The following is a 27,978-nucleotide window of genomic DNA, read 5'->3' on the forward strand; positions in this document are numbered from 1 at the left end:
ATGCGATCTGCACATTTAATTTTAAGCATCAACTACAATTGCAATTTTGCTTTTGCTGTTATTACAATGGATCGTTGGCTCTGTTTGAATCAATGCCTTACTGTTTTTAATATTTAGTGAGAGTTGCATGCTGGGTTTTTTTTAATCAGTATATGTGCTTGTGTGGTGGGAGTAGATGGTAGTAACTGTCTTTTTGGAGAAAAGAGAAAAAGTTAGTGGAGATGGGCAAGAACTGTTGTTGCTGTTATTGTTAAAATCCGATTCCACCCCTGAAGACAAAACAAGGCCCACACATTGAAGAGGGGAGAGAGGAGAGAACAACAAAAATAGAAAATGCAGCTTCTGTCTCTAATGTTGACTCCCATACAACCTCACAGCTGGAAAAACAAGGGCACAGCACACAGCCTTATTAGCCACTCTGAGACCAGGGAAACTTGTACCATCATAGGGCTGCTGGGGCATTACTTTTAACTGCCTTTCTGCTTACAGCAGCATTGCAAAATATACCCTCTTGGCTGGCTAAGCTAGACTCTTAACAGAAGTCAAAAGACAGGGAAAGGAAAGAGAAGCAATAAAGTGGGGAAGGAAAATAACACACGGAGGGGGTGGGAGACAGTCTCAGATCCCAGGTCGGGGTTGAGATTTAGTGAGAGCTAGTGGAGGTGGCAGTGTCATTTGAGCCCCCCTCTTTGGCCTGATCTCGTCAGGACATCTCTCAGGATCAGGACAAGAAGGGACAATAGTGTCACACAGTCAGAAATTGTTGCATTCTCCTTCTTCTGTCCATATTTTTCCCCAAAGTCTTTTTTGATTTTTAAAAAACCTCAAAGGGGGTAATGGATGGAATAACCCATCCCCTCACTATTTTGTTTACCAATGAAGTTTAATTTTCTACACTACAATTTTGGTCCATTAATTTTCAGTCCCACGCTTTTCTTGTTTACCAGGCATAATTTTTAACACCGTCCTTGAATTATATTAGTAGGCCTTTTTGTTTGGACTAATTCAGTTTATTTTGTCTTTGTTTTGCATCTTTTCCCATTAACATTTATTGTTGTAGGTTATTGTGACACTTTATAAACTTTTTTTTTTTTTTTTTTTTTACAGTTTAGCTTACAATTAGGATAAATTTGTAGGCCCAATTACCACAACAGGCCTAATGTATAATGTCACATTTTGGCCATAAAAACAATCTTCCTTGAATCAGTCAGCCACAGATAAATGCTGTTTGGAAAATTCCATAAAGTAGCACTGCAATCTTACATACTTAATTCTTCTTCCTATTTAATTCAAGAGATGGCTACTTAAACTTATTTACTGGATCAATTTGCTTCCGATGCTAAGATCTTGCATGGCTTTTCTTCTTTGAGTATATACCAGAGTAAAGGCTTAAAGCAAGACAAATGCTAATGTCAGAGATAGTCAATTCTTGCTTTAAAAAGGCAAAGAGTTTGCTACTGCAACACTATTTCTCCTTCAAAAGATATGGTTATATATTACCATTATTGTTTTAACTTAATTGTATTACTCTGTTTCTTCTTGTTGTCTGTTATTTCTGGTAGGTATGTCCGATTCCTAGATGAGTCTAGCCTATTTTAGCTTGAATCCTTGTTATTCTTGATCCTGTTCTGCTACTTGTTCTATTGTTTCTGCTAATTTATCATGATATGTATCTTCTGACATTAGGAAAGTCCTGTTACATTTTAAGCCCACATCTGCCATTACATATACTACTCTTGCTATACCTGTATAAAAATACTCCTTCCTTAAGAGTATTAGATATATATAAGTCAGCAACAGCCTGAAAGAGAATTATTATGATCAGTTCTGTCCCAAAGAAAATGACTACAGAAGACTTGTGTTATCAGCTGGTGATATAAGCACTGTGCTTTTCCATTATTTCTTCAGAACGCCATTTTGGGTCTTGTGTGAAGGTCAGGATTTGCATTTAAATGGGGGAAAGCATGAAACACAAGATCCTGTAGGTGCCATATTTGTAATTTAACAAGAAAGCATTGTTCACAATATAGAGTGTTTTATTCAAAGAGCTACTAATAACAGGTATGTGCTTTCCATTATCACCAACTAGACACACACACAGGTACCTTCTGATGCTTTACATTTTCCTCCATATAGTTTGCTTTAGCAAAAATGAATTAAAATGGTAGAGATTATTTACTGGATTTATATTACAATCCCAAGAAATCATGACAGAATACCAGCTTTGATTTCAGAGAACAGAGCAGGTATAGAGCTGACTTGAATTTTTCTTGGGAATTGGTGAGGGTGAGGTGATATAACATTCCCTTACAGTTATCTGGCTCAGCCTCAACAATGAAGTAGCAGATTTGAACTCCTATTCCTTCTCACAGTATTTCCTGATTTCTGCTTCCCCCGGTTTCAATCACCATCCTCCCTATTCCCAGATTTACTTTACTATAGTCCACAAAGATTAATCTTTTTCAGGGAAATTTGAAAGTAGATCCCCTTTTCCTCCAACCCCAAGCCTGTGTTTGTATGTGGCTTCAAAAAGAAAGTACTTCTTCCCTTTCCACGATTCCGGGCAGATCTGAGACAGCATAGTTTAGAGGAATGGAATGTCTGACTCCATGCCATGTTTGTTCCTTCAGAGTATACTGTCTTAGCTCTATCCTGAGTTGGATCATGTTGAACTATAATATACAGGGGATTCCTTTCCACACCACCCACTATACCAGGCACAGAAAATGTGGAAATGTGAAAATACATGGGATGCCTTTATGCTGGGAAGATACTCCCATGGATATCTATGTCAATTTTAGGGCCACTTTGTACTCATTGTGCAGTGCAAAGCAGCCCTAGTGCTTGGCAGAACCTAGGCAACCATTTTATCGACAAAGAACTGCATATTTCATCATGCACGAGTTGAAGGTTGCTGTTTCCTTGATACTTGTGAACTAATATCAGCAAAAGATGACATTGTTACTACCCCCTCTGAGACTTGTATGGGTCCTCTTCCCCCAGTCCACCGAAGCAACAATTCTGGCAACTGGGAATAGGAGTTTGATTGAACTAGGTATCTGAAGTGCAGTAGCTGAGTAAGAGAAAACTTGGAGACCAAACAGAAGAAGATAGGGATTGTGGTGCATATAGCTATGAAACAGTGAGGCCTTTGTTTTCTTTAAGTTTCTAAAAACTCTGCCTATGGGCACACTCAGCAACCATCTTGTTCTGAGAGTTGTTGCAGCCTAGACGAAACACAAACTGTGATCTCTCATGGAGACATTATCTTTGTTCTTTCTTTTTGTTGTTCTCCTTGCTATAAAATAAGTAGGACTGAAAATATATGGTTGCTCCTTGGAACAGAAAACATAACAGATTTGACTGAAAAACACTAATATAATGAAATAGCTAAAAACAAACAAAAAGCTTCATTAAATCTGGCGTGGGAACTTCTCCATGTTACTCAGCCACAGGGAGACACAATATTGTGCATTAGATTGTGAAAATGGCTAAAACAGTTCACTGAATAGCATCAGTGATCTTAAAACTTACTTAAAAGCTTCTTTAATAATAAAATCTAGAGTCAAGAGGTAAATGTATGCGTTGGTATTCATAGTTTAACATGAGACTGAAACTCAGGGGGCAGGTCTTCAGCTGGTGTAAGTCATCATAGTTCCACTGACATCATTACAATGTACACCAGCTAACTATCTGCCCCACAGAATCTCATAAAGGGAAGGATTACATGTTCAAGCACAGCATTCAACATTTTAAGCTATAATTATTGTTTGAGAGATCTATTGATCTTGAATTTTTATACTGCCACTCATCATTATAGTATCTGAACACCTTCCACTAAAATCAATAGCAAAATACCTAGTGGAGGTTTTGTTTGTTTTGTTTTTGTTTTTTGTTTGGTTTAGATTGTATTAATTTTTTTAAGTGATTTGTTTTAAGGTAATTTTTTTGGCTGGTTGGTTAGATGTTTTTTGTGTTGAAGGGGGTGCATGCAACTACCAGCATAAGATTCTACAGTGAAAGAATCAAACAAGGAAGCAAAAACGTGTGGAAAGTGCATAGTAAAACCCGTAATCAAACACAAAATTATACACTACAATTGAGAAATACTGAAACAATGTTCTGTGCATGCTGCTTAAAACCCAGCCACCCTACACTTCAAACTCCTGCCCTTTCCATGTCATATTTTAATTTACTTTATATGACTTTTGTGTATCTCTAGCCGTAGTAATCTCTTACTTGAGGCCTGATTGTGATTCCCTTACTTACGATGAGTAGTACCTCATTCCACAAGTAGTCCCATTGGAAATAAATAGGGTTACTACTGGAGTAAGCTACCACTCAATGTGAATAAGTTTATCACAACCTGTCCTCATGGTAAATATCTGCTTCACTTACTGTTCAGCTAGAATTCTGACATTACTTGCTAGATTCATAGGTTTTATTTACTTTTTCAGTTCTTCAAATTGTATTTTATTATTTTAGTTCCTCAAATTATGTTATTTCTTCATAACTCTTCTGTACAACCCAGCACTATAAAATATGTCTTCCCAAACTCTAGGGGTAAAATCCTGGTCCTATTGAATTCAATGGAAATTTTCCCATTGACTTCAGTGGGGTCAGGATTTCACCCTAGATCTCAGTGCATCTGCCAAGATCAATTTATATCTTTGTTTCACAGTATCTATTGTGTGCAGATACTAGAAGATGATATCTGACTCAGCTGGAAAAGAATGGAAATATTAGTGAGTAATATATGAATAAGTCTCTGCTGACTAGCATTTCTGCAGCTGCTCCTTAAGGTAAACTGGCAGAATACTGGTGATCAAAATTCTGTTCTTATCAGCCATGTTTGGCAAAGGTCAGTGAATAGAGAAATACTAAAAGTAAATACAGCGCTTCTTTGTTCTGTATTTATGCAATTCATTGCCAGAGGAAGCCATTGAGAAACATACTGTGGGTGAATTTTAGAAGTAGTCGATAATTTCACAACCACTAACAACCTCTACAGTAAGGCAGGCTAAGACAATGATATAGTGCTATCAGATCTGATGTTTTAGGATGATAATTGCTTGCTTGTAATAGTCAGGAAGAAAACTTTTCCACTTTGTTGGCCTGATTCTCTGCTCACTTACGCTTGATTAAACCGGAAGTAAGTCCATTGAAGTCAGTGGAGTTATGCTGGTGACAACCACTGTGAGAAAAGAATGAAGATTTGCATCAACAAATTTTGAAAAAAGGAGGTTTGGTCTGAAGAAATAACAGAGTAGTCATTGTAAAGTCAAAGTCTGGTGGATATACATTTTGCTGGAAAAGACAGAGCAAGTTACTGCGTAAAACTGATAGAAAAAAATGCTATTCTGAGCAGCATTAAAGGGTTGTAGATTGCTGTCGCAAAATCCAGTTGGCACAGTTAGAAAATTTCATTTTTAAACGATTATTTTCTGCAATATTCCTAACAATATTGTACCAGTAGAAATAAATTCATAGATTCTAATGCCAGAAGGGAACATCGTGATCATCTAGTTCAGTGGTTCCCAAACTTGTTCTGCCGTTTGTGCAGGGAAAGCCCCTGGTGGGCCGGCCAGTTTGTTTACCTGCCACGTCCGCAGGTTCGGCCGATCGTGGCTCCTTTCGCTGCTCCAGGCCAATGGAAGCTGCTGGAAGCGGTGGCCAGTATGTCCTTCAGCCTGCACTGCTTCCAGCAGCTCCCATTGGCCTGGAGCAGCAAACCGCAGCCACTGGGAGCCACGATCGGCCGAACCTGTGGACGCGGCAGGTAAACAAACTGGCTGGCCGCCAGGGGCTTTCCCTGCACAAGCGGCAGAACAAGTTTGGGAATCGCTGATCTAGTCTGACCTCCTGTAGAACAAAGGCCATAGAACTTCCCCAAAATAATTCCTAGAGCATATCTTTTAGAAAAACATCCAATCACTAATTGTCAGTGATGGAGAGTCCACTATGACCATTGGTAAATTGTTCCAATGATTAATTACTCTCACTGTTAAAAATGTATGAATCATAGAATATCAGGGTTGGAAGGGACCTCAGGAGGTCATCTAGTCCAACTCCCTGCTCAAAGCAGGACCAATCCCCAACTAAATCATCCTAGCCAGGGCTTTGTCAAGCCTGACCTTAAAAACGTCTAAGGAAGGTGATTCCACCACCTTCCTAGGTAACATATTCCAGTATTTCACCACCCTCCTAGTGAAAAAGTTTTTCCTAATATCCAACCTAAACCTCCCCCACTGCAACTTGAGACCATTACTCTTCATTCTGTCATCAGCTACCACGGAGAACAGTCTAGATCTAAAGCCTAAACAGAGCTAAAATAACCTCTCTACTCCTTCTCAAGATTCCCTGTTTATGCACCCCAGGATTTCATTAGCTCTTTTGGCCAGAGTGTCACACTGAAAGCTCATATTCAGCTGATTATCAACCATGACTGCCAATTTTTTTTCAGAATCATTGCTTCCCAGGATAGAGTCCCCCATTCTGTAAGTATGGCCTACATCCTTCGTTCCTACATATATACATTTACATTTAGCCATATTAAAATGTATATTGTTTGTTTGCACCTAGTTTACCAAGCAATCCAGATCACTCTGAATCACTGACTTCATTATTAACCTCTTCTCCAAGTCTCTTCCCTTTGAGTTTGGCAACATCACTACAGCCAGCCCTCAGGAGTTCGGAGTATAAGTTAGTTCATCCCCACTGTCTGCTACCCTCCTGAGCTGGGCTTCTCTCCTTTTGAACTCCTCCTCCAAGCCATACATGTTTTGCAAGTGTGATGGGGTGGGACTTCCTGGGCCCAGATCAGTTTCTTAACCCCTTTCTTACTGGTAAGTCACAGAGTTCAGTAACTTTTTTAAATGATCATTATTAAACTTTATCTTTTTCTTGAAATTGAGAACATGATTTTTTTATTTGTAAATGGCACGTTTTTTTGATTAATCCCATAAATCCCTGTCATAGTTTAAAAAACTTCAGTTACAAGTAGGTAACTTTTGGGAATTAGTCCACATTTCTTAATATTCCTTCATTATTCATTTTGTGGATCTTAGAATATTTTGCAATTTAGTTATATTTTACTTTGAAAATGTTGGTTTTCATCTTTTCGCAGTAATCCAGCATTTTCTCTTGCTGTAGTATTTTTAGTGAATAACCTTCAATGTTGGTATTTTTGCTGGTGGTGTTTTTCTTTATCTCAACATTGCTTTATTTTGTAATGATTATTCTTTCCATTCTGATTTACACTCCACTTAGGGTGGAATTATCTAAGGGCCTGAGACTGCACCATTAAAGTCAATGGGAACTTTGCTGGCGAGTACAGGATCAGACCCTAAAAATGGTGCACAGCCGGGATAACTGTACTGTGCACTCAGTCACATGGGTGTTGGAGCTGAGGAACAAAATGTTCAGTGCCAGCCTGCAGGAATAGCTACTGCTGCACCCATATGCCTGTTTGTGAACCAGGGGATCAATGTACTTGGCAAACTCATTGGCCAGACATCTAGCCTATTCCCAGCAAGTTTTCATCTCCTCTGTTTAAGACCCAGTGCAAACAGGCCATTGTGGAGCTTTGCTTATATTCTGCCCTTGTATGTCACAAAGCCATCTCTCTGCATCTTACCTTCTTGTGCAAGGGAGCCATGCTAATACGCTTCTTTGTGAGCCTCTGCGTTTTCCCAGGAGTTACTGTGGTGCTGCTGCTAATCCTCTGCTGTATATTTTGTTATTTACACTGTCTTCTTGGTTTGAAAAGAATAACAGTACAATCATTTTTGGACTGCAGAATTCCAGTATTTTTTATGTTTCTCATGATATGTGGGGGGGGGGTGGAAGGGGGGAAGGAAAGATTTGTGAGATAGCGAGGCTTTGGAGTTGAAGCAAAAAGGAACTAGTTCAGTAAGAATGGAAGAGCCGGCAGGATATGTCTAACGTACAAATATTTGCAGAAAGATATGATAGCTCTCTTTGGTACTGTAGAAATGCATTTATACTAATTAGTGAGTTTTAAGGCGAAAGTTCAAGTACCTTTTTTGAGTAATGAAAAGCAAATAAAGAATAAACAAATACCAAAGACTGCAGTAAAGATAGTTGATGCTTCAGAAAATAATTTTTTTTACCCTTATGTACACACTGCACAATTGATTATGGGCCAGGTTGTGATACACTCACTCAAATTAATTAGGATCTTACTTATTGAGTAGTTACATTCATTTTAATGAGACTGCTCAAGGAGTTACCCTTATTCATGCTCAGTAGAGCTTATCACACTTTATTCCTTATTTATAAAAGGAGGGGCTGTCTGTCTTCCTCTGAAGCACAAGGTGTTGTCCATTGCTGGAGGCAGAATGAATGTAGGACAATGATGGATCATGATCTAGATTAGTAAGGCTAACCCTATGTTCCTGTGTAGAGTGCAAAATAATTAACTTTTAGCTAGGGAGTGGCTTAAAGATATAATTTAATGGGTGAATATTACATTTGTGCACCCTTACCCTATAGCAGCTTGGTCACAGATTGTATAAGAGTAATGCAGCCTGATCCAAAGTCTGTTGAAGCCAGTGGAAAGACTCCCATTAACATCAGTGGGCTTTGGATCAGGATCCAATAGCCATTCCCATTTGGGGGGAGGGATAGCTCAGTGGTTTGAGCATTGGCCTGCTAAACCCAGGGTTGTGAGTTCAATCCTTGAGGGGGGCCATTTAGGGATCTGGGGCAAAAATTGGGGATTGGTCCTGCTTTGAGCAGGGGTTTGGACTAGATGACCTCCTGAGGTCCCTTCCAACCCTGATATTCTATGATTCCTCTTCACTTCCAAAGGATGGTGCTTTAGGAGTTGAAGGTCCTGAGATATGCAGCATTTTGTATGGTACGGCTTTATGGTTGTGGTGTCAATTTGCATACAGCCACAGATTTGCCTGGAGAGGCATAAAAATTTATAATATCAAAGACTATTAATTTACTAATTTGTCTGCTGAGTCGGAGTCTGTAAACTGCTCTTTTGCCCTCCACAGAGTACAGGGGTAATTTTCTGAATAGCAGGAAAAGCAAGAGAACACCTGGTATTTCTTCAGGTCTCCAGTTAGAGAGTCACTCCTTCTAAGATGACTCTGCTGTTAGAGTGTTAGTGATGTATGTATATGTTAATATCACCAACTCAGACATGTAATCATCCACTTTCTAGTTCCTCTGTCTACCTCCCTGATGCATTGGAGCTCCAGTGTAATTGCAGTCATACCAGAAATAAAGACACTTGCTGTTTCTCCCTAGCACTGTCCTATGCCTTTCTGTACCTTACTATTTTGTCGGCAAAGTACCAGCCTTTAGAGATGTGGAAAAATTAATAAAAAATGCAAAGCAACAGAATTCAAATTTTTCCCGCATTTCATCACAAACCAAAAATGAATCTAGTTTTATGGAAAACTTATGTGAATTGTTTGAGGAAAACTAGTCCTATTTTCCAGTTCAGATTAGCCAAATTTCTAGCAAAAATAGATGGCATTCTGAATTTTTTATAAAACAAACCCATTTATCAGTAAAAACCATAGTTTTCTAAGTTTATAGTATGAAAATAGCCTTTTCATAAACAAAAATAATGAAAATGTGATGACCTCAAAATCATACAGGAACTGCCAAAAGACTATGAATTTTTGCAAACTAAAAAATCTGATTTTTTTTTCACAGATCTTCTTGCAGTGTTCTGTAGTATTTCTAAACAAACTTGGCATATAAATAGGGACTCTGGCTAAAATTCTATTCCTAGTGCCTGGTGCCTAGCAGCTGGACTGAGCAGATGCTCAGGGGGCACAGGGCAAGAATTCTCTCCTGGCTGTGGAGCAGCTTTGCAGCTGCATTATGGAGCCTACTCCTGTGGTTGGAGAAGGCTTCATGGCCCTATGGGAGGTAAGCGTGAAGATTGGCACAGCAGTGAATCACCGGCTCTGGCCCTTCCCCTACTCCTACCGATCCCACCAAGGGCAGTCGGGGCCAAGAGTCAGAGCTCGGGCAAACCTGGGGCTGGGAGTAGCACAGGGGTTCATAATCCAGTTCTAGGCCAGGGCTGATACCAAGTCATGCTTTACTGTGTCCCTAATCAAAATACCTATCCACTCCATAATACAAAATTGCTCTTGCACCTCCTGATAGCATCAGTGTGGGTTCTGGCAGAGTTTTGCAAGAGGAGGAGATCCCCCTAATAAAGTTTTGTGGCTCAGAAGATATAAGATATTCTTACAAGGGAAAAGCTCACATATGATATGGGAGTGGGGTGGGGGTGTGGGCTACAGATCTCCCGACCATTTCTAGTATATGAAAATAAAAAAACAAAAGATAAAGGGAGACCAAAGAAATACAGACATATGCTTTTACTGTAAAATATTTAGTCTTTAGTTTCTGGTCTAGTAATATTTGGAACTAATAGAACTGAGTACGTTAAACACCTTTTTCTGTATTAGGTATTACTCCAGATATCATTACATTGCTATAATATTATTTGAAATATAACCATGATAAGTTCAGAAAAAATATGGATAAGGTATCTACACTTAAACTAATATTTATGTTCTCCTCCAAAGTGGAAATTGCCTCCAAAGTTTTATTGGAAGCGTGGCACTTAAAATTGACACTACTATAAAATGCTACAGCACAATATCTGCAACTATGAATGGATATTATGCTGGTGTAAATAGTGGAGAACTAGACCCATTGTTTATTTTCAGCTAGGTGCTTCAGTTAGGGCAGAGGTGGGCAAAATGTGGCCCGCGGGACAGTCCTGTCCAGCCCCTGAGCTCCTGGCTGGGAAGGCTAGCTCCCGGTCCCTCCCCTGCTGTCCCCCCTCCCCTACAGCCACGCCACCATGCAAGGAGCACAGCTTGTGCCCGCCCACCTCCCAGGCTTTCCAACAAGCCTGTCCTGCCGCTCTGAGCGGCATGGTAAGGGAGCAGTGGGGGGTGGCAGGAGGTCCCGGGGGGCAGTCAGGGGACAGGGGGTGGTCAGATGGGGGGAGGTTCGGGGAGGGGGGCGGTCAAGAGACAGGGAGCAGGGACGGTTGGATAGGAGGTGGGATTCCGGGGAGTCCGGAGGTCCCAGTAGGGGGGGACAGGGATCAGGTGGGGTTGGATAGGGAGTGGGGTCCTGGGGGGGCAGTTAAGGATGGGGGTCCCAGGAGGGGGCAGTCAGGGGACAAGAAGTGTGGGGGGGTCGATGGGTCAGGAGTCCCGGGGGGCCTGTCAGGGGGCATGGGTGTGGATAGGGGTCGGGGCGTCCAGGAGACAAGGAGCAGGGGGGCTTAGATAGGGATGGGGTCCCGGGGGGTGGTTAGGGGCGGGGGGTCCCAAGACGGGGTGGTCAGGGGACAAGGAGCAGGGAGGTTGGATGAGTGGGAGGTTCTGAGGGGGGTGGGAAGTGGGAGGGGGCAGATGGGGGCAGAGGCCAGGCTGTCTGGGGATGCACAGCCTTCCCTACCCAGCCCTCCATACAGTTTCGCAACCCCGATGTGGCCCTCGGGCCAAAAAGTTTGCCCACCCCTGAATTAGGGCCTGATTCAGATCTCACGTAGGGCTTTTCTGAAATAACTAAATTGTTTTAAATTCACACCTTTTGTTACTTTGGTCAAATCACTATGTGGATACTCTTATTTCAGATTAAGAGTGTCCTATATTGATTTACCTGAAATCAATAAAGATACTGGTGAGACGATTGAAGAACATATGAGGTGAGTATCAGAGATGGGCATGGATGGACAGTGATTTATAACCCAAAGGACTTGTATAAAGGATTTGTGTCTAAAGAGCTCTGAAGCTTAATTTTTTTTTCTAGGAATTCAGGACATTAAGAGAGATTTCCATTAGGCTAGTAAATCATCTTTGAATGTATTAATTAGCTCACAGACATGAGATACTTCTGTCTTTCAAAACTTATCCTAAAATGGTAAATGAGACAAGAAATAATTCATGTTCTAAAATATGTTGCTACAGCTCTTGCCATACTTCATACTTTTGCTTTCCTTTTATTTAAATGAAGTTGTTCACACAAAATGCACTGATTTGATGGCGCATTAGTTTCCTTCAAAGAGTTGCTGACAGAGAATTAATGCTCAGTCCTGCAATGTTACCATGTTCAGTTGGTAAATGTCAATAAATTTAAAAGTTAAATATCAACCATGTTAAGTTGATGGACCTTCACATCGGAACTGGGTCCTCTTACACCGAATTCATTGTAAGTTTTGGGGCCTAGGTTTTTCAATATCAAATGTTAATATATGTATATATAAATATATATAAATGTTCGTAATTTAAGAAATATAAATGAAAAGAGGGATTTTTTTTAATTTAAACATTCCCCCTTCTACTAATTGTAGTGCTTGCCCTTCATACATGACAATACTTGACTTGTGTCTGAGAATCAGAAAGGGAAATTGACTGGAAAAAATGGACATTTGGCTTGACTGTTTTCACTGGCCAAGCTGCAAAATATGCACAGTAAAATAAAGTGAAATAAAATAAACTATATCCATAAATTGAGAAATGTAAATTAAAGTTTTTAAAATCTTTTACATTCCAATTTTAATAATTTATAGTGATATGTTGTTTACATATAATGATATGTTGTTTATATGATTATTTTGATGATGAAAAATGTTGAGCTGCACAGGAGAGAGAGAAGATTTTTTTGATTTGTTTATTTTGTTTAAAGGGCAACACACATGGGACACGCAACCTTTTGTGCCATTGAGCCCAGGTCCATGGGGACTTCTTGTATGGCAGCACACATTGGGTGTTATCAGACTTAGACAGACCTACAAAGGAGAGGGTGGGACCAGAGAATTTGATTCAGCTTGGATCCTTCCCTGCTTCTCTATGAGGGGACATCCAATAACGAGTGTGATATTTTTGAATGTGGAGTCAGACCCTATTTTCTTTGATATTTTCTTTCTTTACATAACAGAAGAGCTAGTCCATGGGCATATATTACTATTGGGGAAACAATACCTGCATTACCAAATCATATTACGGGGCATGGGAGGAAAAATTACTATATATCCTGTTGGGATATATTAGGATATATTCGAGTAATGTAATAAAGTAAAAGGATGGAATATTATAATTCTATAGTATTGTGCCTACTTTTGTTGACACAGCTCCCTGCTGCATAGATGGTGTTTTATGATCACTATAATTGATAATGGTGCTGACGAATAATCTAATAGGTGCAGGAGTGGGCAATACCAATCCACTAATGGATTATATCTCAGATTCATGAGCATGTTTGATATGCCAAATGCAAAGTTTGGCCCACCACCCTAAATTGGAAAGCTCTCAAAAAATGGATCCAGATTCTGACTCTGAAGGAAAAATTTAAGAGATAGCAAAGCTACTTGTAGGAGAATGTTAGTAGTGGTATTAAATTACTAGTAGGTTGTGTGCCTGATGTCAAATGTTTATTATATTTTCTCCCTCCTTTCCTCTGTCTCTTTTTTTAGTTTGTTTGTTTACTCTTGTTTAATACCCTTCTTCCTTTTCCATTTGATTTTATGCTTTCCTCCTCTCTGAATAGCTGCTAGTGGTCTTCTTGAAAAAGATACTACATGCATCTGAAGAAGTGGGTATTCACCCACGAAACCTTATTCTCCAATACGTCTTGTTAGTCCCACTGAGTTAGCAACAACTGTCTTCAAAAATTGTTGTCAAGTATAGTTCTTATAGAACTGTGCTTGGACACCATTTAATAATGTTGTTCGCTGTATTCTTGTAGCCATGGCAGTTATTAGAGAGAGTGAGTGAGGCAATATCTTCTTGTATTGGACTATCTTCTGTTGGTGAGAGAGTGAAGCTTTTGAACTTACACAGAGCTCTTCTTCAGGTCTTTTTGAGTTGTAGTTAGCATCAGTACTTAATTGTTGCTAGGGCTTGCCAGGGCTGAGCCTGCCACCTCTAGGCTTGGTAGTTCATAGCCATGGCAGCTCTGGGCTTGCTGCATCAATTATGAAAGTAAAAAAATTGCTTGAGCCCCAGTACTTAATTGCTTGAGCCCCAGGATCTCTTTCATTACTAATTAAGCACTGGCTAGCATGGTTGTAGGCCAATTACCCAGTCCTGTTTTGATGATGATTTTTTCCTTTTAAAAATACTTTAGACTCTATGCTAGGTATTATATAGAATAGTATCTGAACATGGTTGTAACATGATTTTTTATTATATTAGCCCTGAAGCTATAATAGTGTTAGGCTGCAACCATATTTGAAGGTTGTTGCAATCATGTTTACAAGCCATAGGGCCACTCTAAATCACAAATACCACTGTAAAAAGAAAAGGAGTACTTGTGGCACCCTAGAGACTAAAACATTTATTTGAGCATAAGCTTTCGTGAACTACAGCCGATAAAGTGAGCTGTAGCTCATGAAAGCTTATGCTCAAATAAATCTGTTAGTCTCTAAGGTGCCACAAGTATTCCTTTTCTTTTGAAGACACAGACTAACACGGCTGCTACTCTGAAAAAAATACCACTGTGTAATTGGACCCAATCACTATTGTCCCCTAATTGGATATATCTGTTTCAATGTGATGTGTAGATGAGACTTTAACAGTATTTCATAACCAGGAAATTCTGGTGAATTTAGCAAATATATAGTAGTTCTTTACAAACATTAACTAATTATAATTCCATCATCAAAGCTAGAGGGATGTTTCTTTCATACAATCTTATTTATTTAACCCCAACTGCCACAGACTGCTCTTAACTGAGAACATTGGTCTGTTCAACTCCATTTGTGTGATTCTTTCAGAGAGTCACAGAAATGTAGGGCTGGAAGGCACCTCAACAGACAATCTGGTCCACCCCATGTACCACGGCAGGATCATGCATGCATTCTAATCAAAGGTCAGGTGAAAAAATCACTTGGACATAGGAGGAAGTCCCCATTTATAAAGGAAGGGAGTGTGAGTCTGTTATGTTCACACATCTTAGAGCCCTCAGCTAACAACAGGATTTAAAGTAACAGGTGATACCAAATGGTAAAAGTAATGTGGTGGTGCTGTGTTGAGAGCTATTTGAAATCAAATTGTTTGTGTGTCCAAGTTAAAAAAACAACAACACACAAACAATCAAAAACATAAAGAAACCAGTTTTTATAAGAAATGTCAACAATAAGCATTGAAATGCTGGAGAACTCTTTAGCCACAGTTTTATCTCTTACAAAATCAGTATGAATGTACCTTTAAATTTTTCACTGCTTTAATGAATTTCACATGATTGCATATTCCAGTTCAGCTAATTTTTGTTCTACTATCACAAGAGATTATCCCCAAAAGAGACGTTCAACTGAAATATGCTGTTACTGTCTTACAAATATTGTATATAACAAAACACTTGAAAACAGTTTAAAAACTTTGTTAGTTCTTTTAGTTCCATGTCTTAACTTTAAACAGTATGTTTGAAATTTTTTCTTCCTTTTCCCACTCTTCCCGGCACCCTGCCTCCCCTCCATGACTTGGAGTATAGGCTGTTGTTGGGTTGTGGAAGCCAAAAAATATGAACTTTGTAAAGTCTGCGTGTTGAATGTAAAACTGACCAGAATTGCTTAGAGTGGGTTTTTTGCCTCACCCCCTTTTTAAATAAATACTGTGTGGTTTTCTGAATTAACTGAGTGCAATTGAGTGGTAAATACTGAATCCAACGTACTTTTCCAGTGAAAATGAGTGCTGCTCAAAATGCCTCAAAGCAACAAAATGTCTTACGTGAAAAATATCTGTCTGAAGAGTGAGATGTAGACAGGTGAGTAGACTACTCATTGAAAGCGTAGAATGGTTCACTGGGTGGTTTTTTTCTTTGAAGTACAACTCAACAAGAGGCAGACAAATGTCTCACCCACACAAAATCAATGTCAAAAAAATCATACCCTATACCCCTTTGTGTGGTTCTGAAAAATTTTAAACTACAGGGAATGTGTTGCAGAAACTGCAAGAGTAAATATTATAGATCCATAGATTCCCAAGGCTAGAAGAGCCCACTGTTATTATCTAATCTTACCTCCTGTATAACACAGGCCGTACAATTTCCCAAAAATAATTCCTAGAACAGATCTTTTAGGAAAACATCTGATCTCGATTTAAAAATTGCCAGTGATAGAGAATCCACCACGACTTTTGATAAATTGTTCCAATGGTTAATTACCCTCAGTGTTAAAAATTATGCCTTATTTCCAGTCTGAATTTGTCTAGCTTCGACTTCCAGCCACATACTTGTAATATACATGGGGAAATAGTTTTACTTTGTGTAATGACACAGCCACTCCCAGTCTTTATTCAAGCCTAAGTTAATAGTGTCCAGTTTGCAAATTAATTCCAATTCAGCAGACTCTCGTTGGAGTCTGTTTTTGAAGTTTTTTTGTTGAAGAATTGTCACTTTTAGGTCTGTAATCGAGTGACCAGAGAGATTGAAGTGTTCTCTGACTGGTTTTTGAATGTTATAATTCTTGACGTCTGATTTGTGTCCATTTATTCTTTTACGTAGAGACTGTCCAGTTTGGCAAATGTACATGGCAGAGGGGCATTGGTGGCACATATTGGCATATATCACATTGGTAGATGTGCAGGTGAACGAGCCTCTGATAGTGTGGCTGACGTGATTAGGTTCTATGATGGTGTCCCCTGAATAGATATGTGGACACAGTTGGCAACGAGCTTTGTTGCAAGGATAGGTTCCTAGGTTAGTGTTTTTGTTGTGTGGTATGTTGTTGCTGGTGAATATTTGCTTCAGGTTGGGGGGCTGTCTGTAAGCAAGGACTGGCCTGTCTCCCAAGATCTGTGAGAATGTTGGGTCGTCCTTCAGGATAGGTTTCCGGTATAGGGTGGTATTTATGTGACCATCGCTTATTAGCACCCGTAGTGTCCAGGAAGTGGATCTCTTGTGTGGACTGGTCCAGGCTGAGGTTGATGGTGGGATGGAAATTGTTGAAATCATGGTGGAATTCCTCAAGGGCTTCTTTTCCATGGGTCCAGATGATGAAGATGTCATCAATGTAGCGCAAGTAGAGTAGGTGCATTAGGGGACAAGAGCTGAGGAAGCGTTGTTCTAAGTCAGCCATAAAAACGTTGGCATACTGTGGGGCCATGCGGGTACCCATAGCAGTACCACTGATTTGAAGGTATACATTGTCCCCAAATGTGAAATAGTTATGGGTGAGGACAAAGTCACAAAGTTCAGCCACCAGGTTTGCCGTGACATTACTGGGGATACTGTTCCTGACGGCTTGTAGTCCATCTTTGTGTGGAATGTTGGTGTAGAGGGCTTCTACATCCATAGTGGCTAGGGTGGTGTTTTCAGGAAGATCCCCAATGGATTGTAGTTTCCTCAGGAAGTCAGTGGTGTCTCGAAGATAGCTGGGAGTGCTGGTAGCGTAGGGCCTGAGGAGGGAGTCTATATAGCCAGACAATCCTGCTGTCAGGGTGCCAATGCCTGATGATGGGAGGTCCAGGATTTCCAGGTTTACGGATCTTGGGTAGCAGATAGAATACCCCTACTCGGGGTTCTAGGGGTGTGTCTGTGCAGATTTGTTCTTGTGCTTTTTCAGGGAGTTTCTTGAGCAGATGGTGTAGTTTCTTTTGGTAACCCTCAGTGGGATCAGAGGGTAGTGGCTTGTAGAATGTGGTGTTGGAGGGCTGCCTAGCAGTGGATGTGTCATTACACAAAGTAAAACTATTTCCCCATGTTTAGTCCCCCCTCCCCCACTGTTCCTCACACGTTCTTGTCAACTGCTGGAAATGGCCCACCTTGATTATCTCTACAAAAGGTTTTTTTTCTCTCCTCCTGATCACTCTCGTTACAGTGTGTATGGTAACACCAATTGTTTCATGTTTTCTGTGTATATAAAATCTCCCCACTGTATTTTCCACTGCATGCATCCGATGAAGTGAGCTATAGCTCACGAAAGCTTATGCTCAAATAAATTTGTCAGTCTCTAAGGTGCCACAAGTACTCCTTTTCTTTTTGCAGATACAGACTAACACGGCTGCTACTCTGAAACCTGTCATTAAATATTTGTTCCTCATGGAGGTACTTTGAGACTGTAATCAGGTCATCCCTTAACCTTCTCTGGCCTTGTCTATACTACCACAGTAAGTCGACCCATGTTACGCTACTCCAGCTAGGTGAATAATGTAGTGCTGTGTCTATGGGAGACGCTCTCCCATCAACTTAACTTCATTTTCTCGTTCTGGTGGAGTACCGGAGTCGACCAGAGACCACTCTGCAGTCGACATAGCGGATCTTCACTAGACCTGCTGAATCAAGCCCCGCTGAATCGATCGCAGCAGCATCTATCTCCAGTAAGTGTAGACATGCCCTCTGTCTTACACTAAATAGATTGAGTTCCTTGAGTTTATTACTGCAAGACATGTTTTTCTGAACCTTTAATCATTCTCGTGGCTGAACCCTCTCCAATTTATCAACATCCTGCTTGAATTATGGACACCAGAATTGAACAGTGTTCCAGAAGCAGTTGCACCGGTGCCAAATGTAGAGATAAAATAACCTCTCTACTCCTACTCAACATGCCCTGTTTTTACATTCAAGGATTGCATTAGCCATTTTGGCCTCTGTTTCCTGGGAGCTCATGTTCCGTTGATTATCCACCTCCACCCCCAAATCTTTTTCAGAGTCACTGCATCTTAGGATAGAGTCTCCCAGCCTACATTCTTTGTTCCTAGATGTAAATATTTACATTTAGCCATACTAAAACCATATTGTTTGCTTGTACCCAGCTTTCCAGGCAATCCATATAGCTGTGTTTTAGTGACCTGTCCTCTTCATTATTTGCCACTCCCTGATTTCTGGGTCATTGGTGACGTTTATCAGTAACGATTTTATGTTTTCTTCCGGGTCATTAATAAAAATGTTAAATAGCTTAGTGTCAAGAACCAGTCCCTACAGGATTTCACTAGCAACATAGCCATGCAATGGTAATTCCCTGTTTACAGTTACATTTTGAGACCTATCAGTTAGCCAACACTTAATCCATGTTAATTTTGTATCATTCTAGTTTTTTAATCAAAATGTCATTTACTACAAAGTCAAATGCCTTACAGAAGTCTAAGTGTATTACTGCAACACTATTACCTTTATCAACCAAACTAGTAATCTCATTGTCAAGGTTGATTCCCCACTCTGAACTCTAGGGTACATATGTGGGGACCTGCATGAAAGACCCCCTAAGTTTATTCTTACCAGCTTAGGTTAAAAACTTCCCCAAGGTACAAACTTTGCCTTGTCCTTAAATAGTATGCTGCCCCAACCAAACGTTTTAAATAAAGAACAGGGAAAGAGACCACTTGGAGACGTCTTCCCCTCAAAATATCCCCCCAAGCCCTACACCCCCTTTCCTGGGGAAGGCTTGATAATAATCCTCACCAATTGGTACAGGTGAACACAGACCCAAACCCTTGGATCTTAAGAACAATGAAAAATCAATCAGGTTCTTAAAAGAAGAATTTTAATTAAAGAAAAGGTAAAAGAATCACCTCTGTAAAATCAGGATGGTAAATACCTTACAGGATAATCAGATTCAAAACATAGAGAATCCCTCTAGGCAAAACCTTAAGTTACAAAAAGACACAAAAACAGGAATATACATTCCCTCCAGCACAGCTTATTTCACCAGCCATTAAACAAAAGGAAATTTAACGCATTTTCAAGCTAGATTACTTACTAACTTAACAGGAGTTGGAAGGCTGCATTCCTGATCTGTTCCTGGCAAAAGCAACACACAGACAGACAGAACCCTTTGTGTCCCCCCTCCCACCCCACCTCCAGATTTGAAAGTATCTTGTCCCCGCATTGGTCATTTTGGGTCAGGTGCCAGCGAGATTACCTTAGCTTTTTAATCCTTTACCTTGAAAGGGTTTTGCCTCTGACCAGGAGGGATTTTTTAGCACTGTATACAGAAAGGTGGTTACCCTTCCCTTTATATTTATGACACTCATCAGAAAAGATACCAAGTTAGTTCAACAGGATCTGTTTCCATAAACCCCTGTTGATTTGCATTAATACATTACCTGCCCTTTAATTACGTATTAATCAAATCCTGTGTCAGCCACTTCATTGTCTTGCCTGGGATCAATGTCAGACTGACAGGCCTATTATTACCTAGGTCATCCCATTTACCCTTTTTAAATGTTGGCACAACATTAGCTTTCTTCCAGTCTTCTGAAACTTCCCCAATGGTTCAGAAGTTACTGAAAGTCATTATTAACCATCCAGTGAACTCCTCAGCCAGCTACTTTATAATTCTAGGATACAAGTTATCCAGACGTGCTGATTTTAAAATATCTAACTTTATTAGCTGCTTATTTACAAAAACAAAAGAAGCAAACAATAAAAACTCAAAAGAGGTCCATATGTACATTGTGACATTCTTCTACTGTATGTCCCAACTCTTTCACTTAGGTCTGCATCTGATGATAAACTGGAATCTCTTCAATATAAATTTTAAAGTCAGATCCACAGTATTTAGTAACTATATGTTACTGGAATCCACTTCCAGTCAAAATTTGAAAAGCTGATTCTGATCTGGCTATTCTAATTGAAAGAAAATGCTGTTCAGTGTTTCTTTTAGTTATCTTTTAGAGTGTAAAGACTCTTAAGACTATTGTGAACTATGCTATACAAGTGCACATTGCTGGTGGAGAGGAGCTGAAAGAGAGTCCCATGGCACCTTCTCCAGGTTAAATCCTAGGATCTTGGCAATGCTCACCAATCAGAACCGCTCCCTCCCCAACTGGCCATGGATGCCAGAGACTCAAAGAATGGAGAGGAGTGTCTCCCGCCCTCACTGCTGTCCACTTACCAGCCCCAATAAGGTCTCCCACCCATTGAAGTGCATGGATGACATTTGCAGAATATGGATGTATATTTCAACAAAGAGAGTACATAATATGGCTCAAACTCTCGTAAAAGATTCTGTTGCTTTGGAGCATGTAGCTATATTTTCTGTCTTGTCTTCTGAGTTACATAATGAAAATAGAAACATCTTCTCTTTATTACCACCAATTTCATTAATATGTTTGTAATTTATTATTTTTTATATTTTTTTGGAAAAAAAGACTGAAATTCAATTGAACAATTCAGAATAAAGGCAAACTTGTGAAATTCAGCAAATGGGTATGAAATTGGGCAGTGGAAAACTATTGTGCAAAATGCAAATATGTTTTGATATTCATTCAAAGAGGTTAGAGCTCTGCTTCCACTAGTTGGGAACCTTAGCTGTGTTGTTGAGGTGCTCAGTCAGTGTCCAGCTTTCTGCCTTCTTGCTTGTGAGCTGTTGTGTACTTTTAAAGTGTGGATTTAATGAGATTATCATTGTGATTCTACCACAAGAGCTGTTATACTAGAGAAATGGGAGGGCTGGTTCAAATGTATTCCTGAATTACATATCGTTCCTAAGAAGAAGATGAAATTCCATGGCTTTTGGTTCTATTTTTGTTACTCCTTTTTCTCTTCTTTTCTCCATACTATGTCTCTCTTCACTTGCCCCTCTTCTGTTATCCAGAATTTGGATTTTGGCAATAACATCTGCACACACAAGGACATAGAACAGTTCAGTGTAGTATATAATTACAATAAATATAATATACCCAAGCTGAAAGGAATTACTCCTTTTTCTCTTCTTTTCTCCTTACTATGTCTCTCTTCATTTGCTCCTCCTCTGTTATCCACCATTTTCTCCCTCCCATCTGCTGCTTCCTTTCTGACCTGTCCATTCATCACTCCTTCATTTGGTTTCATGGCACATGTGGCTACAGACATATATTTAAATAGTAAATGTTGTCTGTATTCACACTGTGTTCCCGAGTATGCAGCAATTCTTTTAGGGGTGTAGAGCATGTGAATCTCAGACCACCATTTTCTGTGACTGTTGAGATTAGCAAAGGTACACCATATCAAGGTCCTTACATTGATACACCGGGTGAAATCCTAGTCCTATTGAAGTCAATATCAAAATTTCCACTAATTTCATTGAAGAAGGCCAGATTTCACTTCTGTAGCCTGGCAGCATGACATTTTTGATAGAGAGTCCTCGGACCTGCAATTTGCTTCCCACTTTGGCTTATTAGAAAGGGAATCTATTGACTTTCCGGGCATTTTGCATGACTTACTCAGGCTTTTAATGAGGGATCCGTGGAATGGGGAGAGTTTCAGATTTTGCAGATTGTGGAGTTATTTCGTTGACATTGTGTCAGTTCAGTTTTATTTATGATATGTATTTAATTATAATTTGTGTGTGTGCCTTGAGCATTTTTGACAGGTGCATTTTATACTTATTATTTTGATTTATGTTGATTTTAAAGAGATATAGTAACACTTTGCATTTCTTTCCAAGGATCCCAGAACACTTTAAAAACATTAATGAATTAAGCCTCAAAACATCCTTGTGAGATGGGTAAATGTTGTTATCCCATTTTACAGAAAGGAAAACTAAGAGAGTTTTTGTCACTTGCTTAAGATCAAACAGGGAACTTGTGGCAGACCAAGGACTTGAGCCCCTAATTCACCATCCTTTGCTTTTACCCCAATACCAACCTTCCTTTTGCAAATAAAAATATTCCTGAACTGGAAGAAAAATGCAGGATATATAGAGCTAATTTTAAAATGAACTTTGTGCAAAAAATGGCAAACTGATTAAAGTAATGTGAATTTCAGGCTGCATTAATTCAAGTGACAGTTGTAAAGGATGAAGAATAAGGCAGCATTTGCAATAATTATGTAATGCTTTTTAAAAGATGCATATTGCCTAGGCTTATGAGGCAATGTTCAACATGTTGCCAGCTCTGCCTCAAGGCATTCTCAGCAATTTTATAATATTTGAATCTGAAAGCAAGTATTCACACAAACAAATGTTGGTGCATTCAGAATTAAGAAAACAATAAGAAAAACCTTCTTTGGCCTTTGAAAATTAAACACCCCGCAGGATATACCAACAATTGTTTGACTGACAAGAGATCTAAAATAATTGACAGGAAACAATTGCAAGGGAGAAAAAACTGTTTCACTGTATTTTTTGTTTTTATTTCAAAAGGAAATTTAATTTTAAATCTATCTTTCTCCAGAAAAATGTTTCTTATGATAACTTCCAGTGCTTTGTGTACACACAGCCTGGGACAGAAATACAGTAGCTTTTAACTGGTATAGTTCAATACAACAGTAATTATGGCTAAAATCTTCAAAGGGTCCTAAATTTAATCTCCTAAATCCATATTTAGGCACCTGAATAACTTCTGTTTTAGCTAGTATTCTTATTTCTTATTCTTACTACTCTTTGAGAACATAAATATGGATGTAAGAGGCATCCAGTTTTGACAATAAGAAAAGGAGTACTTGTGGCACCTTAGAGACTAACAAATTTATTTGAGCATATGCTTTCGTGAGCTACAGCTCACTTCATCGGATGCAGCTGTAGCTCACGAAAGCTTATGCTCAAATAAATTTGTTAGTCTCTAAGGTGCCACAAGAACTCCTTTTCTTTTTGCGCATACAGACTAACACGGCTGCTACTCTGAGTTTTGACAATGTTAGCCATTTCAGAGATGCCAAAGCACTTTACAGACTTAAGACCTATCCTGCTCCCATTTAAGTCAATATATAAAAACCTAAACTAGAAGCATGACAAAACTTCATTTGGCTTCTGTTTCTCGGGAGCAGGATCAAGTGCATTAAATAATACAGAGAGCTGTTTATTAACCACTAAACGCAGCCACTTTGGGGATGAAACATAGAATCTGTATAATATTGTGCAGCCAACACTTCACTATGTCTAAACATTTTAAATTCTTTTTTCATAGCTGTAACAGGATAAACCACCTCCCGAGCACCCCCTCCTGGCTGGGAATGGGGCTCTGCCTCTGTTTCCCCTTCTGCTCAGGCCCCTTAAAAAGTCCATAGTACAGATATTCAAATTTAGTTGTTGTCGGTCCTGCTTTGAGCAGGGGGTTGGACTAGATGACCTCCTGAGGTCTCTTCCAACCCTAATCGTCTATGATTCTATGAAATCATTCCCCTTTTGGGGTCCAATTTATTAAATCCTGCATAAAGTCTTTCAAAATAGAACTTAAGCCTATGAAGTCTTCAGACCAGTTTCATATGAGCACAGTCCCACTCCCTGAGGGTCTATCTTCTCTTCAGGTTTCTGCCCACACCCACCTGCAATGCCGTCTCTCTCCACGCCTCTTACTTATCTACTGCAGGCCTGATTGGGTAACCTGACCATCTTCACTCTCCCCATCTGAGGAGGAAAGTTCACTATGTCACTGGCAAGGGTGGGTTTGCGACAATAACCCTTCACACAGATGACCTTTCAGATCCATCAACACAGCTAAAACTCTCCTCCAAGCTCTCATTATCTCGCGTTTCAATTACTGCAGCATCCTTTCTCTCTTCTTGACAAATTCAGTTTTGCTCCACCCATATGCATTCAGAATGTTGCTGAAAAGATTGTTTTCCTAGCTCATTACTTTGACCATCTCACATTTCTCTTTGCAACTCTCCACCGGCTCTTCTCAAACATAAGCTGCATGTGTTCATTTTCAAGGTCCTTCGCAGCCTATCCTCATCCTATGTATCCTTGCTCGCATTCCCTCTTGAAATGTAATGTCAGCTTCCATTTCTAATCAGACCATGATACCAGCCTCCATTGCCCATGTCTTACATTTTCAAACAAGCACTTTCATCATTTCTTCCATGTTGCCCATTGTGCTTAGGAGGAACTCCCCATAAACATCTGCAAAAGTAAACATCCACAAAACTAACTCATTAGTCTTCTTCAAAATCCTCCTCAAAACTCTGCTTTGCTGTGGTGACTACAAAAAAACCCAAACTTGGCAGTGGTTAGGCTGCTTGTGTACTGATACCGCTGCATGTCATGCTGACCAATACTGTCTCATTGTTTCCTCCCTTCTGTCAGTATCCGTCCGTTGTCTCATCTTATACTTACATTGTAAGGTCACTGGTGTATGGACTGTCTTTTAGTCCTGTGTTTTTCCTTAGAACAATGGGGTCCTGATCCATGACTGGGGCTTCTAGACCCTATGGGAATACAATATTAAATATAATAGTATAGGACAGAAAATGAGGAATAAAAATGTAACTATGGAATTAATTTACAGTCCTGTAGTATATCTTGATTGCCCTGTCACTTGAACATATGCAACTCATGCTGAGTCCAGGGAAAGTTGTATACTTTTAACTAAAAACCTAATTAGATCCCTGAAACCTTGAAATGTGCCCTTCTTGCAAGACAAGAGTGGAGGTATTTTTTACAGGAACTCAATAGTATTCTGTAGTATTCATCATGCAGGCAGATGGAATTGTAAAATTCCAGGTCTGTAGGTAGGCAGAATATTATTACTGAAGAACCCTCATCGTGTCCTGTTTCTTTCCTGTTGATTATGAATATCTTCACTGGTAACATTTCTTATTAAATACACAGCAACTTGTTTTTCATTTTAAAGTATGAGATCTTCAAATGTTCCATAAAGCTTCCCTACAGGCTGGTTTTCCCTTAATCAATGACCCATTCAAGCTTGTCTTTCATCTCATTGTTTAACTACTATACACCTGCAGTACATGAAGCATTCATACATCCAGTGCAGCTCTGATTAAAATTATGGTCATCTAAAGCATAATTATGTTTTATGAAAGAAAATCTTTCATCCAGCAGCAGTGATAAGATGGCAAGTAAGAGAGCCAAAGGAAAAAAATGTCTAAGAGCTGAGGGGCCTATATTCACCCCGATTTTTTTTTAATTTACCCAGAACCCTGCAAGTTTGGAAAAAGAAAGTAAAAAAATTTTGGGACAGAACTTCTGCACTGTTCTGCTCCCTGCATGGCATTCTTCTTCTTCTTCTTCTTCTTTCATATGAAAATAGCAACGTTTATAAGTTAATAGAAAGGTTTGAAATCCATTCAAGGGCTTCAGGCGAGTGCGCTTTTACTAGACCTCGTGGACATGAAAAGGTGGAGCAGTGTGTCCACAGTATGTTGGAGGATTTGGAGGTCTCTGCATTGACATTTTGGCGAATCCTTGATTCTCCATTTGTACATGAGGTGCATGCATCTTCGATGTAACGCCCTAATATGGTACATGGGTTTCAGGCCATGCAAAGGGAGTGGAAACTGCTGTGTGTCCCTCAGCGGGGAATTCTCTCTGGCTCCTCCATAGCCCCTCCCTTCCGACACACAAATCTAGATTGGCAGATGGGGCATGTCAGTAGTGGGAAGGAGGCATGGAATATGCTGTGCTCCTGCAGTTCCCAGCTGGAAGTCCAATTGATGGAGCTCAGAGCATCCTTAAGGCTGGGCTCGGTACTGGGGAAAGGGGAGGAGGCCTGTGCTTACTTCCTGGCTGACACAGCCTGTGGTGAAATTCACCATTGTGAAAAGATCCTAAACACTCATTTAAAATATATTTTGAGAGCTTAAGTGCTGAATAAGCCTTTTGTTGGTCCTTGGCATAGGGGTGTGTTTCACCCATAATGTGGCTGAGCTGTGGGCTTCAGGGAGAGGAATGGGGAACATGCAACAGAGTATTCTGTGGCCCAACCTCACCATGCCCACACCTACCCTGGGCTCCCTCGCCCTCTGCATATTGCTGTGCTGGACAAAACACTCCTATGGAGCTGGGTCTAGGCCTTGAAGGGTATGCAAACCCCTTATGTTCTTCCCTGACTCCCGCCTCCACTTTCTCCACCACCTATTGTACTGCCGGGGGGATCTCTGAGTGTTCTTTGACATCAGGGACTGAATGTAGTGTAATTGAGTACACTAAAAGCTGAGCCACCATAATTGGCATAAGGCAAAAGAGAAATGCTCTGTGGGATGGCTATTCTTCAGCCCAGTAAAAAACTAATGAGGGGGAAGCAAGAAAAATGTTGACTCCACATGACTGGCAAAATAACTTATTGACATGATGGGGATGCTTTTGAGGAATTTGTAGTGATTACACAGCTTGTCAAACAGCAGTGGGTATTTTGTTCTGCAGAATTAGTGCTCTGTAAGATTTGGAAGTCTTTGAAAAAAGTAGTGTGTGGGGTATGAAAAGTGAGGAAGCAAGAACAGTAGTCAAAGGAGAAACAACAAAAATAAATCTAAGGAGGATTGTTATTTGTGAAAGCTAGCTTGCTCAGAAGAGAAATCCCTTAGTATTCAGTTGTACAGAATAGCACAAACCAAACACTTTAAAAAAGAGAGAGGTCTTCAACCAAAGACTGAAGAACCTTCAGTAATTTAGTAAAAAGGTCTCTTGATATTAGCATTTATGTGTGTAAAGCTAAATTAATTTTACTGATTCCATTTTCTCTTTTCTATCTCCGGTAGTAATGGTGTCAAAAACAAATCTGAGGTTATTTGAATGCCTGTACAATATAGTATATGACCATTGAGAATGAAAAGCAGTAATTCAGCTAAAATATATAAAACTGTGGGAGTGTAGCGGTAAGTCATTTATGAAGAGCTGAATTGAAATGATAACAATAGCGTTTTTGAGTTGGTTTTTCACTTTTTTCCTTTCAATTTAAAGTGACAGTTACAGGAAGTCACACAGAAATTTACCTAAGTGTTGTAGACAGGTACATAAAATGCACAACAAATTATGCAAGATTAAATGGAAAAAAAAACTTCAGGTTTGCCCAATGATGGCTCATGTCCTTACAGAATGTTGCGTTCAGCAAAATTCAAATGTCTGAAAACCAGGAATACAGAGTTTCTATGTGATTCCTCAGTACTTCTCCAAACCTCCTGCACATTTGGTGTACTGGAATAGGGATAATGGTCATGCTTTGAAATATTTGCAATGTGTAAAATGCCACCATATCTAAATAGCAAAGTAAAAGAGGAGGTTAGGGGCAAAAAGGCATCCTTTTAAAATTGAAAGTCCAGTCCTAGTGAGGAAAATAGAAAGGAGCATAAACTCTGGCAAGTCAA

At 39.7% G+C, this 27,978-nt stretch overlaps 1 protein-coding gene and 1 long non-coding RNA gene across 5 annotated transcripts in view; one reads left to right on the forward strand and one right to left on the reverse strand.

Annotated features, from left to right (window-relative positions):
• Nucleotides 1–27,978, forward strand: part of BANK1 (B cell scaffold protein with ankyrin repeats 1) — a 304,678-nt gene that overhangs the window by 188,376 nt on the left and 88,324 nt on the right. The window lies entirely within an intron of this gene.
• The window catches only part of LOC125635553 (uncharacterized), a 57,682-nt gene continuing 49,567 nt past the window's right edge, over nucleotides 19,864–27,978 (reverse strand). For all 3 annotated transcript variants that reach the window (XR_012668053.1, XR_007356301.2, XR_012668054.1), the window contains exons 4-5: nucleotides 24,992–25,083; nucleotides 19,864–21,576 (exon numbers count right to left, since the gene is read on the reverse strand). This is a non-coding gene — a long non-coding RNA (uncharacterized LOC125635553). The remainder of the gene's footprint in view (nucleotides 21,577–24,991; nucleotides 25,084–27,978) is intronic.

Source organism: Caretta caretta, chromosome 4 (assembly GCF_965140235.1).
Source record: "Caretta caretta isolate rCarCar2 chromosome 4, rCarCar1.hap1, whole genome shotgun sequence".
NCBI lineage: Eukaryota > Metazoa > Chordata > Testudines > Cheloniidae > Caretta > Caretta caretta.